This window comes from Polypterus senegalus, chromosome 10 (genome assembly GCF_016835505.1).
Source record: "Polypterus senegalus isolate Bchr_013 chromosome 10, ASM1683550v1, whole genome shotgun sequence".
Lineage (NCBI taxonomy): Eukaryota > Metazoa > Chordata > Cladistia > Polypteriformes > Polypteridae > Polypterus > Polypterus senegalus.
Window position 1 is genome coordinate 109,814,464 of NC_053163.1, and position 17,819 is coordinate 109,832,282.

Sequence of the window (17,819 nt, forward strand, 5' to 3'; positions counted from 1 at the left end):
ACTGTTGTTGTGGGTTCCAGTGACTTCGGGCTACCAGTTGTGTTTTGCTCCAAGGCTTTATCTTCCAGCTCCCTCATAAGATGAAAGATGAATAGGTTCTATGGAAGGGATATGGAATTGTCCAACTCCCTACTAATGATCCCCCCAAACTCTCTAAAGAATAGGCTGAGCAAAGAGTGGCAGAATTTTCTAAACAAATACAGGAGCTGCTCTTGCATGTCACTTGATTTCCACGGCATCGACCTTTACCCTTTGCCTTGAATGTAGTGAGTCAACATGGCAGCTTTTCGAATGTCTGGGAATTCCCTAGAAGGTGATGGAGGAAGATGTTAGGGGTAGGTTAGCCAGATCTTTTTGTGAACCTTTGGTGCATGATTGTTGAAAAGTGGGGAATAGAGTTAAAGTTGAAAGTAAAAGTCCTAAACCTGTGATATACAACTGTAGGTGCATGGAGTTCAGGTATTAATGTTGAAGAAGAACAATATGTGGAACTGATCTCTTAGTACAAAACTGCTCAAGGGATGAGCTGAATTTTTGTAGTGTTGGAGGTAAATGGCAACACTTAAATGTTAAACACTTGACAAAGAGCTGCATTTAAAGACAAAAATCCACTTGATGTTGACCACATATTTTGTGTTTTGTTATTGCAGTCATGTTTTTTGTTGTACCCTACCATGAATCTGATTGAAAATTTATCTAACCAACTAAGTGAAACTAACTAAACAAAATTCCCTGTAATCGGGATATGTAGTGGGCATTTTTAATTGTTATGGTTGTGATAATCACAGTGCAGTATTATGTTAATACTGTATACATTTATAACTGGAATACTGTTACCTGCCTCTTGACTACAATTCTCCACATGAGACAAAAACCATCCCACTACTGACACCACTGACACCACCAGAAAAATAGCTTCAGCATTGGTATCAGCCTCAGTTCATCTTTCACCTAGGATTGTGGAGTAAAGGCTGTGACAGATTAGGGCTCTCTCACTCCCTTGTACCCTCAGACCACACATCAGACACCAGATAAAAGTCCAAATAATTGATTTATTACAATAATAAAGTGCACAAAGCATGCTCCTCTCCACAATTCTCAATAAACAATACAATCACAATCCTCCACTCCCAGACGCTTAGCCACCCTGCCTCCCAACTCAGCTCGTCTGTCTGGGATCTCCCACAGTCCTTTGTAGTCCTCGACCCAGAAGTGTTTCTGAGCCCTCAGTCCATGTGATTATCCAACACTTCCGGGTCAGGTAAAAACCTCTTTTTCTTCATCCCGGAAGTATATCATTTCTTCCTTTCCCGTGACTTGGAAATACTTCCGGGCTATACAGGAAATATAAATCCCTGGGCCTCCCTGCAGCGACTCCTGGCGGCCCCCTTGGTATCCAGCAGGGCTGTGCATTAAAAGTCCACTGTCCATAATTCTCTGCTGGCATTTGGGGCATCTCCATGCTGCAAGGAGGGCTCCATCTGGCGGATTGGGGGGGGGGGTTGGCCGGGATACACGGCCGGCAATCCCTCACAAGGCATAGGTGGCCTAACCATTCATTAGTGCTTTGTCCAGCAATGATAATTTTTAATCGTATTAAAAGCTGTGGCCAAATTATTATTCTGCTTATAATTTCCTAATAAAAAATGGGTAATGCCAATCCATAGTATACATCTGTATTTTCAAATCATCTGTATATTTCTGTCCTTGTTCATTTATTTCAGAGTAGTGGGTAGTGAGAGCATACAATTTTAGCTGTAACCAAACCTAAACAGGCCTCCACTCCACTTCAGGACACACTTACTCACCCAGGGTCACTTTAGAGTTGCCAGTTAACCTTACACACAAATCGTTTGGGATATCATGGGAAAATCCATACAAACACAAGCAAGTGTGCAACATATAGAGAAACCTGAATATGAATGCAGTTTTGTGACCTGTGTGTCACAGGGTCTGCCTCAACCTAACCAGCTAAGCTGTATAATAACTTCCATATTACTGAAGGGCCATCACTGACCCGCACAAACATGCATCATTCTGTCTGTGCACATTCACTAGGTTGAAACAACAGCTTTTCTTCCTCTGGAAAAATCTAAATTCATTTCAAAGGTTGTCTTGCTTGGTAATGTTGAGTTCCGGGGGCTGTTTGTTTTTTTACATTACAGGACACAGGAGCCAAGTGTTTTGTGGTCCCCACTCTCATAACCTTTGATTTCTAAACACAGTGACTGACTCTGCTTGTTTCCATCCTGTTAAACTGTGACCTGAGGGAGCATCTTTCAAGCTGAGTTAAAACAGAAGGAAATGTTCCTAAATACCTGTGACCCCATAAGAGATTTCTTTTTTTATTTTTATGTAATCTGCTTTTCTGAATTTGACAGGTGAATATTTATTCTTTAGCGGCATATACACCAGAAAACCAGTCTGATCTTTGCCTCAGGGAAAAAGCTTTTAAGAAGATGCATAATACCAAAAAATAAAACACTACCAACGCTCACTTAGTTATGATTGCTGTGCATTAGAACTCAGCCTCTGTGCTACAAATGGGACACGGTGTAAAGAACTGTGTGTGGCTTTTAAGACATTCATGAGGATCAAAGCAATCAAACTCAGACCTGCTCCAATGCGAAATGAAAAGATCCACAGAAAACATTTATAACAAAAGCCTAGTGGCTCACCTCCATCATTAATTTTAAATATATTCATTTATTTACCAAACAGTGGGGTATTCCTGAAGGGCAAATGTCTGTCAACTCAGCCTTTTGCTGTCTTATGTGGCCTCTTCTTTATAAAGTTCCACCCCAGAAAAGAAAGCCATAACCTTATTTTAACTTACAAGGGTTACACTTGAATAACTGGTTTCCGCATCAGGGGATATCAGAAACAGGAATCCCAAAAGTGTGCTGAATTCTGCTCTCTCTCTTTGGAACCTCGACACAGCTTTAAAGATAATCTGGACACAACCCAGATGTACTGTACAGTAGTGACCTTCTGGACACACCCTCTGGTCCTGGACACCAGCACAGTCAGTTTCAATAGCTGGGATAATGACATATATGACTGCTGTGTCAGCAATGGCATAGCGCTGATAAGAGAAACCATGAGACAGGATGATAAGGCCTACTGAAGGTGTGTATAGCGAGAAGAGGAGAGGACCCAGCACTGATCCCTGGGGCTCCCCTGTACTTGACCTGCGGTACCCTTGACATCTCCCCACACCAGAACACATGGTGGGATCTGCCCAAAGGGTAGGGATCAAACCACTTGGTGGCAGTCTCAGTAATGCCATGGTCAGAAAGGGTGACAGGAGTTTGACCATGTCAAAGGCAGAGGAGAGATCTACCAGAGATCTGTAGAAGTACCAAATGGCAGTGCCTCCTCCTCCTATAGTGGAACCACACTGGCATCATGGGTAAAAGACACCATAGTTTGGACATACAGCTGCTGACCAGTTCATAAAACCTACTCAGTGTACTCTCTGCTGATTTCATTCTCTTGCTTGTGTCTAAATGTTTAATGATGCAATGGATGAGGGTGCTTAGGGTGTAAAACTGCATGCAGTTACTGAGGATAGTTTAAAGTAAGAATAGCCTCTGGGGTGGAATGTGGACAGTACAGAGTTTATCTCATTTTTTTCTTAAACTTTAGCCCCCTTCATTGTGTAGAAAGTAGAAAAGAGCAAAGAAAAGGTTAACTGGAACACTGTATCTATCTTGATCAAGACATTCACCAAGCCCCTCTGCCCGTCCTCTTGTTAAACCTTTTACAGGGTCTAGGATAATGTCAGCAGAAACCAAAGCCAATTCTGACAGCCTTTGGCAGAAGTTAAGATATAACTCATGTCTGTCTGTTGTACAAGATGCCAAGGTGCAGAAAATCAGCACAGATACTGCATATAGAAAGGGATTGTTCCAGGATTCAAAATCATATTAATACATCTACATGGTAACAATATTGACCACTGTGTTTATCTAGATAGATAGATAGATAGATAGATAGATAGATAGATAGATAGATATCAGTGGACTAAATCTGGCTTTTTTGCACAAGCTCAAAAAATAAATAAGTATTATTATATTATACAAAGTCAGGGACAATGAAATGTAGTCAAGAATATTAATCTTGACATCTCAAGGGAAAAAACAGCAACATTTTGAAATTTTTGAGAAAGGAAGATTTAATTTCCAATATAAACTTTAGCTCTGGGATAAAGTATTTATTGCATGATACCCAAAAAAAGGAAGAAAGCCATTTGACCTACTGAATGATTCTTCAAACTCGCATATGCCATTTTTTAGGACTAGTGTCAACCAAAATGTTTGTTTGACACTTATCTGGTGCCAAGTGGGCAGGACATGAACTTTCTGTTTATGTGACTTTGTTAGTTTTAGCCAAAGAATATGGATGTCTCAATTAATTTTTGTATAGCATTCTAGGCTCATACAGTACAAGAAGGTGCACCTAATAAAAATGAACTAATTTGAACCTAACTAGACATTATGAAAGTTCATTTAGAAGACAAATTCTGCCAAAAACACAGAAATGCATCATAAAAAAAATTTGATTTACTTTGGATTTTTATGGCTGGTCTTTCATAACAATTCAATTTAGGTTCATGGTGGGGATTAGACACTATCATGACAACAGTGAGCATGAAACAGGTACCAGCCCAGAGTGCCAGTCCATCACAGAGACTGTACACACACAAACCACTTTAGAATCTCCAATCAAAGGAATACCCCACCCAAAATGTTTTATATGTTACTTACCTCCCCATGTAGTTAGTAATGATAACCAAAAAAAAAAGATCTGCGGTGTTATTATTGGTAAAGTATTCCAGGTTGTAAGGCATAGCAGCAAAAGGCCAATTCACCACTTTTTTAATGCTTAGCTCTTGGAAAAATAAGCAATCCACTATTAGAAGATCTGAGTTTACAACTTGGAATGTAGGGGGACCAACACTAAAAAATATGGGAAGATGCAAGATTATTTAAGGTTTTATACACCTTCAATAGTCTTTTAAAGTCAATTCTAAAGAACACGGGTAACCAATGTAACAGTGCTAAGATTGGAGAAATATACTCAGATTTTTCTTTTTCTGGTTAAGATTCTTGCAGCTGCATTCTGAACTAACTGCCACCAACTGATGTCTTTCTTAGGTAGTTCCGTTAGAAGCACTTTAGAGTAATTTCGTTGACTAAAAACAAAAACATGATTTAATCTTTCAGCATCTTGCATTGTTATAAGAGGTTTAACTTTTGCAATTTTCCTAAAATGGAAAAATGCAGTCCTATAAATCTGATAATGTGCGATTTAAAGTTGAGGTCAGAGTCCATGATTACACCTACATTTTTTAACTCCACCTTGACTTTCATTGTAAATGTGCTGACTCAGCAGGAAAACAGGAGAACTAATTTTGTGTGTAACCTGGGAGAAGCTGGCAAAAGACAAAACAAAAAAAAAAAAAATCAAAATAAACCGTAGCTACCATAATGCAGATGAGAGGCAAAATCAAGGTCAATTAACAGGCAATAAGTGTAAACCACGCAATATAAGAAGAGAACACACACAATGGATCAGAATGAAATTAAGGATTTTAACAGCAGATCGGTTCCTAGCATAAGGCTGACTTTTTATGTCGGTGGTAAATTAAGTCAAGGTCATGACCCTGGAGACACCACCCCTAAAAATGTGGGACGTAACCCAGAAAACGGTACACAATATGCTTCTCTTAAAGAAAAAGGATACGAGGCATCAGTTTTTAGTCTAAATCATGACAGCTAAAGGATCAAATTTGTTTCTAAAACCTTCACGTTTCATTTCACATTTCCATGATACAAAAAATTCAGATGGTTGTTTAAATAAAATAATACTTCTGGTTGAGTAATTATTCTCAAATTTCATATCTGTTTGCTTTTTATTATTATAAGTATCTATACAAAATTTGAATTATCTATTTGTAATTATAACTATAGTTTACTTGAAAATTCGCAAAAGTATTCAGTTAAGGTGCCACTTCCGGTTGCACGATTTAAAAAAAAATTATATCTATTTATTTTCCGTCATTTCTAATTTCCACATAAATTTTGAATCATATATTTTATTTATAGCCATAGTTTACTTGAAAAAATCTGAAATGTGTTCAGGTAATATACCGCTAAACGTTGACAGGATACCTTGTTTTTGATATAAAGAAGGTGTACAAAATCTCATTGACCTACAGTATGTCAAAACGTTTTTGAGTTATCGTGTTTACACACAGACAAACATAATGTCAAAAATGGTATTTTCAGACTCAGGAAGGTCTAAAATGTCAAGATTCATCAAAACCGCGTGGTTGAATTTTTTCACACTTCCTATAATTATGTGTCATCTGAATAGCTTTAGTGGTTCATTTTATGTTTGGATATGATCTGCCCTAACGGAAGCATGTAGATTGAAAAAAGCAGTGGGCCCAGAGTTGATCCTCGATGTTAATATCATGGACCTCAAAATTGCAATCATCACACCCAACCGAGAAGTTTCTACCTGTTAAATCAAACTGAAACCAGTTTAAGATGCTGCCTGTGAGACCCACCTATTGTCTAATATAAAGATTCTGCAGTCTATATTGTGAAATGCTCAGTTCTAGGAGAACAAGAACAGATATGTGGTAAGTCTGTATTAGTCCACAAGTCATTTCCTACTTTAACCAGTGCTGTTTCTGTATTACTTGTGCTAAAACCTGACTGAAACTTATCAAGAAGAGAATGTTTGTTCAAGTAATCATTTAACTGCTATACTGATTTAATTTAATTCAATCTGAATGATGCTGTGAGTGATGAATATAGAGGTGAAGTGATATTGTGACATCCCTTACAATCACTATCACAATGTTTTTTATTCTCCTTGACTTTGGATCCTGGTTTAATCAAAAAGATGGACAAAAATTATAAACCATCCTTGTACAGAATGTCAGTTCAGCACAGTGTGTGTGTGGATGCCTCATCTAACTGGTTTTTGGGTGGTGGGAGAGAGAAGACTATTGACACTGTACCACCTACCATAGACAGCCATAGATTATCTGCCAGGTCTTGATTTGGCAATTTATCATCTCAACTCTTCAATTTTTATATGATATTTCCACTCTCAATGCAAATCTTTTTCTCTTTACATATATAAGTACATATTAAAGAAACTATTCTGCAATGATTAAGGTGATGATTGGAGAGAAAGGGGCAAAGATATAAGAAGTATAATGTGTTGGGAGAAAGTCAATCCAAGGCAAGATTTGTCAGAAGTGGATGCATGGAAGATGTAGTGGTGTGAAGGGTACTCAGCAGACAGTGAGTATGACCTTTGTTTGCAGAAAGTGCGTGAAAGAGTAAATAATGCTGATTTAGTAAGTATACATTTAGTTTTGGCAATGGAGTTGTTTTGGAGACATATTGGGTGCAGAAAGAGATGCAGATACAACAATGATAGTCAAGATGGCAGGGGAAATAGAAGCGTCTTTACCCCAATCTGACTTATATAACAAGGAGGTTCCCTATCATTGAAGGGTAATGCTTAAGTAAGCTGTGTGAGGAGTAGTATGCTTTATGGGAGCAAAGCATGCCTGATCAAGGCAGAAAATTACCAAGGCTGAAAAGATCAGAAATTAGAATGATCAGATGAATGTATGGAGTTTCTCGTAATGAGAGGAAGAGAATGGTGAATTAAGATAAAGACATGGTGCGGAGGTGAGAGGTGTTGTGCTGAGGAAAAACAGACTGAGATAGTTTGGACCCAAAGATGGAGGATAGCTGGGTGAAGAGTTACACCATGATGGAGGTGGATGAGATAAAGAGTGAGGGTGAAGAAGAACAATGAGGTTGGTAGCAGTGGTGCCAGAGGATTTGAAAAGAATGGGTTTAGCCTTAAAGAATGCTCAGGACCATGGAGATTGGAGAACAAGATGAGGGTGGACAACCTACTAGCCTGGATAATACTGGAAAATGTCTGTTAACCTGAAGGCAAAGATGGTGATGATGACGATGATGTAATTTTTCAGTTGCATAGTGCCACATCTTAGTAGAGGCTTTACTAGGCCTAATAAAAAAATAAAAAAGCAAACAATGGCAGGACTATTCCTAGTGAAGTGAGTCAAAGACCCTTCACTGCACACACCTAGCAGGGTCTTTGATTCAGCTAAACCTTTTTGGAGTTATGATTGCAGGTAGGCCTTTGAATGCCTGCCAGCTCCACTTAGCACATCTGTAGACAGCTTGTAAATTATGTAATGGTGGGGTTTTTTTTGATAAGAGAAAAATGGATTAAATAACACAAAAACACATTCAAATCTAGACGTCTGCCAAGCAAATGCATAATTAATAATATGACTTGGCCTTCTTTGCTTTTCTCAGGATATGTGAAAATTATTAAAATTCCCTTTGAATTGCAGCATTCAACTCCATCTATCAAGTGCAAAGAAAGCACCCATATGGAAAATAATGACATACATACCATTAGATGAACAGTCCATCACTCAAATGTGTTCTGTTGTTCACATTCTACTGATTTGAAAATCTAAGAATGAAGAGATAATTCTGGAATTTTCTATCGTGATCAGGCTAGTGTAACCTTTGACAGACTTTAGAATGACTTCTCATTTGTCCATTTGCTGGTGGCAGGGAAACTGATAAAAGACATAAAGAGATGTAAAAAAATGAAAATGAGCTACTTGTAAAGTAACAAGCGACACACGTTGTGGTTTGGGAGCATGCGCTGATAGTGCGTTGCCACATCCACCACACGACAAACAACCTGGATTTGGACCTGAGTGTAGTGGGTGACATCTCAGCACCCCACTGGAACAGTGTAAGGTTTTTATAGTGGCCGGAGTGCCAATCCTGCTGCCTACTCCCCAGTTTTCCCTGCAGGTTGGAGAACCTACTTGCAAGGCTGGATGCAGTTTTACATCATACCCAGGATGAAACAATTGAAGGATAAGGGCCTCACTCAAGGACTCAACAGAGTAGAGTCACTTTTGGCATTTTATGGGATTTGAACCAGCAACTTTCCAATTACTGGTAAAGATCCCTAGTCTCAGAGCCATTACACATATACACATGGCAGAAAGTAAGTCGATCTTTCTTTTATATCTAGGACTTTGCTCATTGTACTCTGAAACAACACATTATAAATTCTGGATATGAATACAACTGAGTAGGATTTTCACAAAAAAGTCAAAGGCATCCAGCATGGCAGGGTGTTTAAATCATCAAGAAGTTAATCTATACTTAAATCTGCCATAGAGAGTGGCTGTGGTAGGGTAATGTCCAAGTGTATCATCCAGATTGCATTGTTGTTTGCTTTGTCTCCGTAAGTGAATCCAATCATTGATGCTTGATCCTGACACTAGTTCTAAAGAAACTGGAAATGCAGATACCAGAATAGAAATCATAAGCAGATTTCTGTGGTGTGTGACTTTACCTGAGGATCTGCAGAGAGCAACTCATATTTGCAGTTGTGTCAAGTGTTCATCATGATTTTACCCCACTTAGCTGTTGCCTCTTCTTGGCATACCTGCATACCCAGTGATATGTAAGGTGGCTCGATTGTGGTATAGCAGGTCCACGGCTTTAAAAAAATAGCTCGTTTTAAATAAATCCAGATAGCCGTGTCAGTCTCCGTGGGCACGATTACATGACCTCAGGGAGTTAATGGGGTACTTGGGGCAATTTGCACCTGCAGGTGCTGCATCCATAGAGCTATATAAGTATGGGCCGCCACAAGGGGATCAGGAATTGGAGATTGAAAGAGAGAAAAAAATTGAGGTTAAGATGTGAAGGGTAGTCTCGGGAGGACAATCTGTCTACTTGGAAGGGGTACGAGCTGGGGCCCCGTGAAGGAGCATGGGCCATGGCGCTCTAGGGGCTGACTTTCCACACTGAATATTTGTGGAGTGGGGTGAGCATAAAGGAAGACCTACCTATGGATCCGAGAATGACTGCGGGTGCGTGAAGGAAGACGGGAGGGGAGCCGACCTCAGATGGTCTGGCTGCACGGATTGAAACTGCTATGACAGGGGTCGGAGGTGCGATGTTCATGGCCGCTGAGTGTCCGCCGGCTACACAAGTGATGGGTGAGATGGGGAGACAAAGAAGGAGGTGTAGTGAGATCAAGAGGAGTTACAGACTGCATATTAACCTCTGATTTTAACGGATTTATTTATTATGGATTTTTATCCCCACTTTTCACTTGGTTTTTATGGATTTACGTACTGTTTTTTTTAGAACACAATACAGTGGACACTTTTTTTGTTCTTTTGACTGGTTTTTAGTTTCTCAGTTTCTAGTATTATCCGTGTATAGACCTCTTAAATACAATGCGTCTTTCTTTGAGGAATTCTCAGACTTGGTGTCAATTATAATTACGAACTAGGACACACTCCTAATAGTTGGTAACTTTAACTTTCATAATCAGTGTGACCCGAAAGTAAAATAATTTATGAACCTCCTGGACTCTTTTGATTTGAGACAGCTCGTTAGTCAGCCTACACATAAAGCAGGTCTTACGTTAGACTTACTAATTACTAAAGGACTAAAAGTTGATGTGAAGCAGATCAGTGATATTGGTCTAAGACCATTTTCTTTTACTATTTGATATAGAAATAATGATAGAAAACATTCACGAGAAGCATATTGTTAAAAAATGCTTCTTTGATTCATCAGCAGCTTCAAAAGTTACAAACATTCTAAGCAACCAATCCGTTTGTAGTGCTAACTACAATAGCGAGGATAATGTAAATAGTAAGGTGGAAAATTTTAATACTAAGGTGAGAGCTGCTGCTGAGATAGTCGCACCTGAAAAGACAGTTAAAAAATCTTCTAGCATTGTTATACCATGGAAGACCCAAAGAGTGTCTGATTTAAACAGAACATACCGGAGAGCTGAGCATAAATGGAGAAAAACTAAACTAACTATCCACTATGAGATATTGAAGGTTAAAATAACAGAATACAATAACACTGTCCATCTTGAGAAGTGCTGCTATTTCTCTAGAATTATAAATAACAATGCTAGTAAGTTTTATTCTCTATGATTGATCGTCTGCTAAACCCAGGTAACTCAATGGAATGCCTCCAGAGTACTTCCAGTGAAACTTATAAAGCTATTGCTGTAATTTTCAATCAAAAAATAAATGATGTTCGAAATAATATATTATATCTCCCCAACACTGCTCCTCTTAAGCCCCAGTATTCCGTTATAAACAAATTAAATTCTTTCACCAGGATAGATTTGCCTGATTTATATAAAATAATTTCTCAACTGAGACCCTCCACCTGCGTCCAAGTTTTTTCAAAGAACTATCGAGCATAATAATTGATAGCATTCTAGACATAGTAAACTCGTCATTAGATACAGACTGTCTTAAGATTGCTGTAGTTAAACCTCTACTCAAGAAAAATAATCTCAACTCCTCTGCTTTTGAAAGTTTTAGACCTATTTCTAACCTGTCTTTCTTAAGTAAAATTCAAGAGAACGCAGTCATCATGCAGCTAAATGACCACTTCAATAAACATGCTATTCTTGATAAGTTTCAGTCGGGATTCAGAGCAAATCACAGTACAGAAACTGCACTCGTTAAAGTAGTAAATGCAGACAGAGGCCATTTATCTGTTCTCATCCTCTTAGATTTGAGTGCCGCATTTGATACCATTGATCACAATATTCTTAGAAATCGCCTTAGTCAATGGGTGGGCCTCTCTGGCAGTGTTCTTAAATTGGTTTGAATCCTACCTGACAGGTAGAAAATTCTTTGTTAGTTGTGGTAATTATACTTCAAAGACACATGTTATTCTATATGGTGTTCCACTAGGCTCTATCCTGGGTCCGCTGCTCTTTTCGATTTGCATGCTTCCGTTAGGTCAGATTTTCTCAGGGTATAACGTGAACTACCACAGCTATGCTGATTACACGCAACTGTATTTATCAATTAGCACCTGATGACCCTGACTCTGTTGTTTCACTATAACAAAGTCTTACTTGTGTTTCTCAGTGAATGAGTAGTAATTTTCTCAAGCTAAATAAAGCGAAAACTGAAATATTTGTGATTGGCAATAATGGATATAATGAGGTTATTATAAATAAACTTGATGCATTAAGATTAAAAGACAACACGGAAGTAAAGAATTTAGGGGTAACTGTTGACTGTGACCTGAATTTTAAATCGCATATTAATTAGACCACTAGGACAGCATTTTTTCACTTAAGAAATATAGCAAAGGTTAGACCTCTTATATCATTGAAAAATGCTGAGAAATTAGTTCATGCTTTTATTTTCAGTTGACTAGATTACTGTAACGCACTCCTCTCAGGACTACCCAAAAAAGACATAAATCAACTGCAACTAGTGTAGAATGCAGCTGCTAGAATCCTAACTAGGAAAAGAAAATCCGAGCACATTTCTCCATTTTTGATGTTACTACACTGGTTACTGGTTCATTCAGAATTGACTTTAAAATGTGGTTTACAAAGCCTTAAATAATCTGACTCCATCTTATATTTCGAAATGTCTGACATCTTATATTCCAAATCGTAACCTTAGATCTTCAAATGAGTGTCTGCTTAGAATTCCAAGAAATAAACTTAAAAGAAGTGGTGAGGCGGCCTTCTGCTGTTATGCACCTAAAATCTGGAATAGCCTGCCAATAGGAATTCAACCAGGCTGATACGGTGGAGCACTTTAAAAAACTGCTAAAAACACATTACTTTAACATGGCTTTCTCATAACTTCATTTTAGTTTAATCCTGATACTCTGTATATTCAATTAATTATCATCACTATTCATGGGGCTCCAAAATCCGTACAAACCCCTACTCTCTGTTCAGTCTTTTTTCCAGTTGTCTAATTAAAGCACCGTGATGTCCCTACATTGATGGATTAAAGGCCAGAAGTCCACATGACCGTCATCATCAAGTCCTTCCATGAGAATCCTGAATACAATGAGGACTGATCATTTATGTTAGGTAGAATGCCTCGAGGGGGCTGGGTGGTCTCATGACCTGGAACCCCTGAAGTTTTTTTTTTTCTCCAGCCATCTGGAATTTTTTTTGTTTTTTCTGTCCTCCCTGACCATTGGACCTTACTTTTATTCTGTGTTAGTGTTCTCTTATTTTAATTCTTACTTTGTCTTTTTTTTCTCTTTCTTCGTCATGTAAAGCAATTTGAGCTACATTATTTGTATGAAAATGTGCTATATAAATAATGTTGTTGTTATGAGCACTTTTTCCACCTTTCCCCGTGCTTCATCTAAGATGTGTCCTGATTTGTCAGCTCATCTCGGTCATAACTATCGATGGCGTTAGGTTCTATAGACACCCATATGGAAGGGGAACCTGGTGGGGACCTGCACCATCACATCGATTCTCCCACTCAGTACAAGATGGAGTTTGGAGAATTCTATGTGGTTGGAGGTGGGTTGCGTCAATGTCTGAACATGGTTTTCCTAGTACAAAGATGACTGCTTTTGTGATAGACCATAACCAGTCGAGTAAGGCTAACCAGTTTCAAGTTGGTCTAATGCCACCTCACTTTCCCTGTGTTTTCAGATGCCACCTGCTTAGTAATGAGCAAAAAACAGTAGAGTGTCATTTTGTGTACAGTTTTGCAGAAGTGTTCCTGAAATTGCTTTTGCATGTGATTCAGCAATTACTAAGTGTGAATATCACAAAAACCTGTTTTTTGAGGATGTTAAACTTTTTTTGGTATGGAAAGGAAGAATTACTGCCTGCACTTCAGAACAGTAAATCCATCTAAAGCTAAGCATATTTGTGCCTGGCTAGTACTTGATTGGGAGACCAACTAAGAAAAGCTTGGGTTGCTATGGGAAGAGGTGTCTTTGAGACCAGCAAGTGACACTTACCCTATCATCTATGTGTGTATTCCAATGACTCAGAACAGTGACGGCGACACTGTGCTGTAAAAATGGTGCCAACCTTCAGATGAGATGTTAAACTGAGGTCCTAACTCTTTGTGGTCATTAAAGATCCCTGGGAAAATTTTGAAAAGAACAGGTCTACCTTAATGCCCTGTCTAAACTACCCCTCAAAGCATTATCCATTCTGTTGCCCTAATCATCCCCTGTCTATAACAGTCTCTCTCTCATTCCCATTCACCACCACATTGCAGGGCTGCATGGAAGTTTTAGCTTGGATGGGCAAGCCTGTTGGGATTCATGGAAGCCACTAGGGGGAGCTAGGCGGAGAAGCTGTTTCCAGTTTAAGGAGGTTCCACTTGTTCCAAAAGTGCTTCCAGGATGCAATGTAGAGAAGGGGAAAGATTAAGGAGCAGTGTATTGTAATACATAATGGTGAGGAAAAAAACTTTGTAAAGGTAATTGTGTTAATAAAAAGACTTTACTTGTACCAGAAATTGTGTACAGTTGTGTCTTGGATTTGAGGCTCAGTGATGCCTCCTTCTTGGCACAACTGCTTTGATAAGCTGGAAAATCACTATATAAATGTAATTATTTTTAAGTGCTGCTGAAAACTGTTGTCTCCTTCCTTGACTGCCTTCTGATCTTCCACAGCCCCTTCCATGTGTCTTCACATGCTCTTATCTGTTTTGTGCTCTGTCTGCTTATATATTCACACCACCCATTTAAGGTCAAGATAACATCATCTGTGCTCACTTTTCCGAGCTCTGTAAGCCAATCACAGCTAGGATTCTTCGGAAGGCTCGCTGGGAGGCAAACACCCAGGCTAATGGTATTTAGCAATGGAGAAGCACCTTTGAAGTGTTTGTAGGTAACTGCTATCTTGCCCCTCTTTCCATACTTGGCACTACCATAAACCTGCTGTGCTTTTGCACTTGGAGAGAAAAGCTGCAGATGAGATGAAAATATATGTGCTAATGGTGTGAATTTCGCATTTTCTTCATGAATTCTTTTGAGAAAGCAAAATTCTTATCATTTTCTGTGAATTCTTGAATAAATTGTTTTGCTCATCACCAGTCCTGCTTAAGAACCAAAATGCCAAATGGCTTTGTATTGGAAATCAAGGTTAATCGTGGTATAACACTTCTGCACCAGGTTGCTGGCCTCCCTGACTTCTTCCCTAGGACATCAGTATTATGGTGATGCACTTCCCCACCTAACTACTACTGATTCTGCAGCCTACACTTGATATCTGATGCCAGAAGGGAGAACCCTGTAGTCCCTCTCTTCCAAGCTCACTGGTTGAATGAAAAGACAATAATGAATCTTTATTGGGGTTGGCACACTATGGCCTGCAGGCCACATCCAGCTTGTGACAAGGGCACAACCAGCCCACTGGCTTCTCATAGAAATATCTAATATTCCGGCCCTTATGAGGTGCTCTTAGCAAGATAATGCAGATTTGGCTAGTGTAACATGTTGCCATGTGGTGTAATCCAAGGAGGAGGTTAGGAGCATGAACTGATACAGCACGTTGCAGAACCCATCCCACGACGAACCAACTCAGGATCCCAAATTAGGACCTGAGTGTAGGTGTCAATGGATGACACCTGAGCACCATACTAGTTTGAATGGAATGGAACAGTGTGAGGTTTTTTTGTTTTTTTTATAGTAGCTGGAGTGCCAATCCTGCTACCAGGTTTTCCCTGCAGGTTGGTGGGCCTACTTGCAGGGTAGGATGCAGATTAACGTCATACCCAATTACAGGTTAAGGGCCTTGCTCAAGGGCCCAATAGAGTGGAATCACTTTTGGCATTTATGGGATTCAAAACGACAATCTTCCAATTGCCAGCGCTGATCCCTTAAACAAAAATAAATAAATTAACCAATGTTTAATCATATACACATAGTCACAGTCTGCCGTGCTGTAGTTATGAATGTTTGAACTGCTAGATTACATGTGTCTTTTGAAAGCCACAAGCGACTGATTTTATTAGCGGTGGTATTTTTGAGGGAGGAGCTTCAGATGCACCTTCAGGTCTTTGCACAAATCAGAATAAAGAGCGCCTTTTACAAATGTGAAAGAAGGAAGTTAGACAGAAATGTATTACAGTAGCAGATTGACAAAAACTGAATATTCTTATACTTCAACTTGTGTGTTTAGTGAGACAAGGAGTAAAATGAACCTACTGGCAGGGACATCCTAACCATGGCTTCAAGCAATTTGTGTGTTTTTCAGAGGCTTCATCAGCAGGTCAGAAGAGGAAAGATAGTTAATGGCTTTCCAAGTGAGGTCGTTTCAGTTTTGGAATGAGGCTGTGAATTTAACCATTTCTCCATGTTTCAAACTTTGCAATAATCTGAGTCAATTGCAAGAAGCAAAACCTGCTCATTTTTCTAATTTTATGGGTCAGTGTTAAGGCAGAAGTGAAGACTTTCACAGTCCGGGTTACCATCCTTTGTCATGAATTTCAATCTTGCTTGCAGGACTTTTTTTTGCAATCTTTTCATCTCCTTTAGTTCTTAATGTGGACAATGTTTCTGAAGTCTTGTAGCTAAAAGTAACTGAACTCCAGCACATTAGTGAAAATAAAAATAAGTTTGCCAAAGTTACTTTCTACAAACTGTACACTACTAAAGATTTGTTCTCAAGGGTTTGTACGCATTCTGTGCACGACATCATTATTTGGCACATCCACTTGTAAGCAGGGGCCTCATGTATAAACGGTGCATACGCACAGAAATGTTGCGTAAGAACGTTTCCATATTCAAATCGCGATTTATAAAACCTAAACTTGGCGTAAAGCCACGCACATTTACACGGTACCTCATACCCTGTCGTAAGTTCTCCGCTCAGTTTTGCAGACTGGCAGCACCCAGCGTCAAAGCAGTGCTACTGTTCCTGTGTGGTTATCCTTTCTTTTCCTAATGTGGCTTTATAAATACACTGAAATTAACGGCATATTGTTTATTAGTTTAATGCATCTGATTGTAATTAATCTGTAACAATATAATGGTCTACAGAATGGTCAAACTATTTCAAATACCATAGCTGCTTTAGCATTGTTACTCTCACTGCACCTTATTTTACTTCTTTCAGCTGCTCCTGTTAGGGGATGCCACAGCAGATCATCTTTTTCCATATTATTCTCACTGCACCACTTGAAGCAGCTGATCGGAAAGAGAATTATCGGTATACAGCTTCAAGCACACGCTGCCTCAGCCATGCTTCCTATTTGAACTGTTTCTCACACGGCAAACGCTTCAAACCTTTCCTGTACGGACGTTGCGGTTCAGGAAGAGTTTCATCCAAAGAGCTCTAAACGCACTCAATCAAATGCTCCTTGTAGAACTATCTGTACTTATAAGAAGAATTACAGAATTACCTCACTGTAAACATGCACTACAGTTATAATATTGTACAATCTGAGACACTTTATAAAGTGCATATTTACATATGATGAAAATATCATTTTTAAGATGAAATGAAGCAAAATATGTTTATTAGATAAAATTTTAAATTCATTTAAATAATATATATCTATACTAATAAAAGGCAAAGCCCTCACTGACTCACTCACTCACTCACTCACTGACTCACTCATCACTAATTCTCCAACTTCCCGTGTAGGTAGAAGGCTGAAATTTGGCAGGCTCATTCCTTACAGCTTACTTACAAAAGTTAAGCAGGTTTCATTTTGAAATTCTACACGTAACGGTCGATAACAGTCAACAATGTCTGCCATGTTGAACTTTCTTATTTAAGGCCCCATCTTCACAAAATTGGGTAGGCGGACTCTCTGCGCTAACTGAAACCGATGTACGTACTTATTTCGGTGGTATGACGCCACTGTCGGCCGCCATATTGAACTTTCCAACGTCACTAATTCTCCAACTTCCCATGTAGGTAGAAGGCTG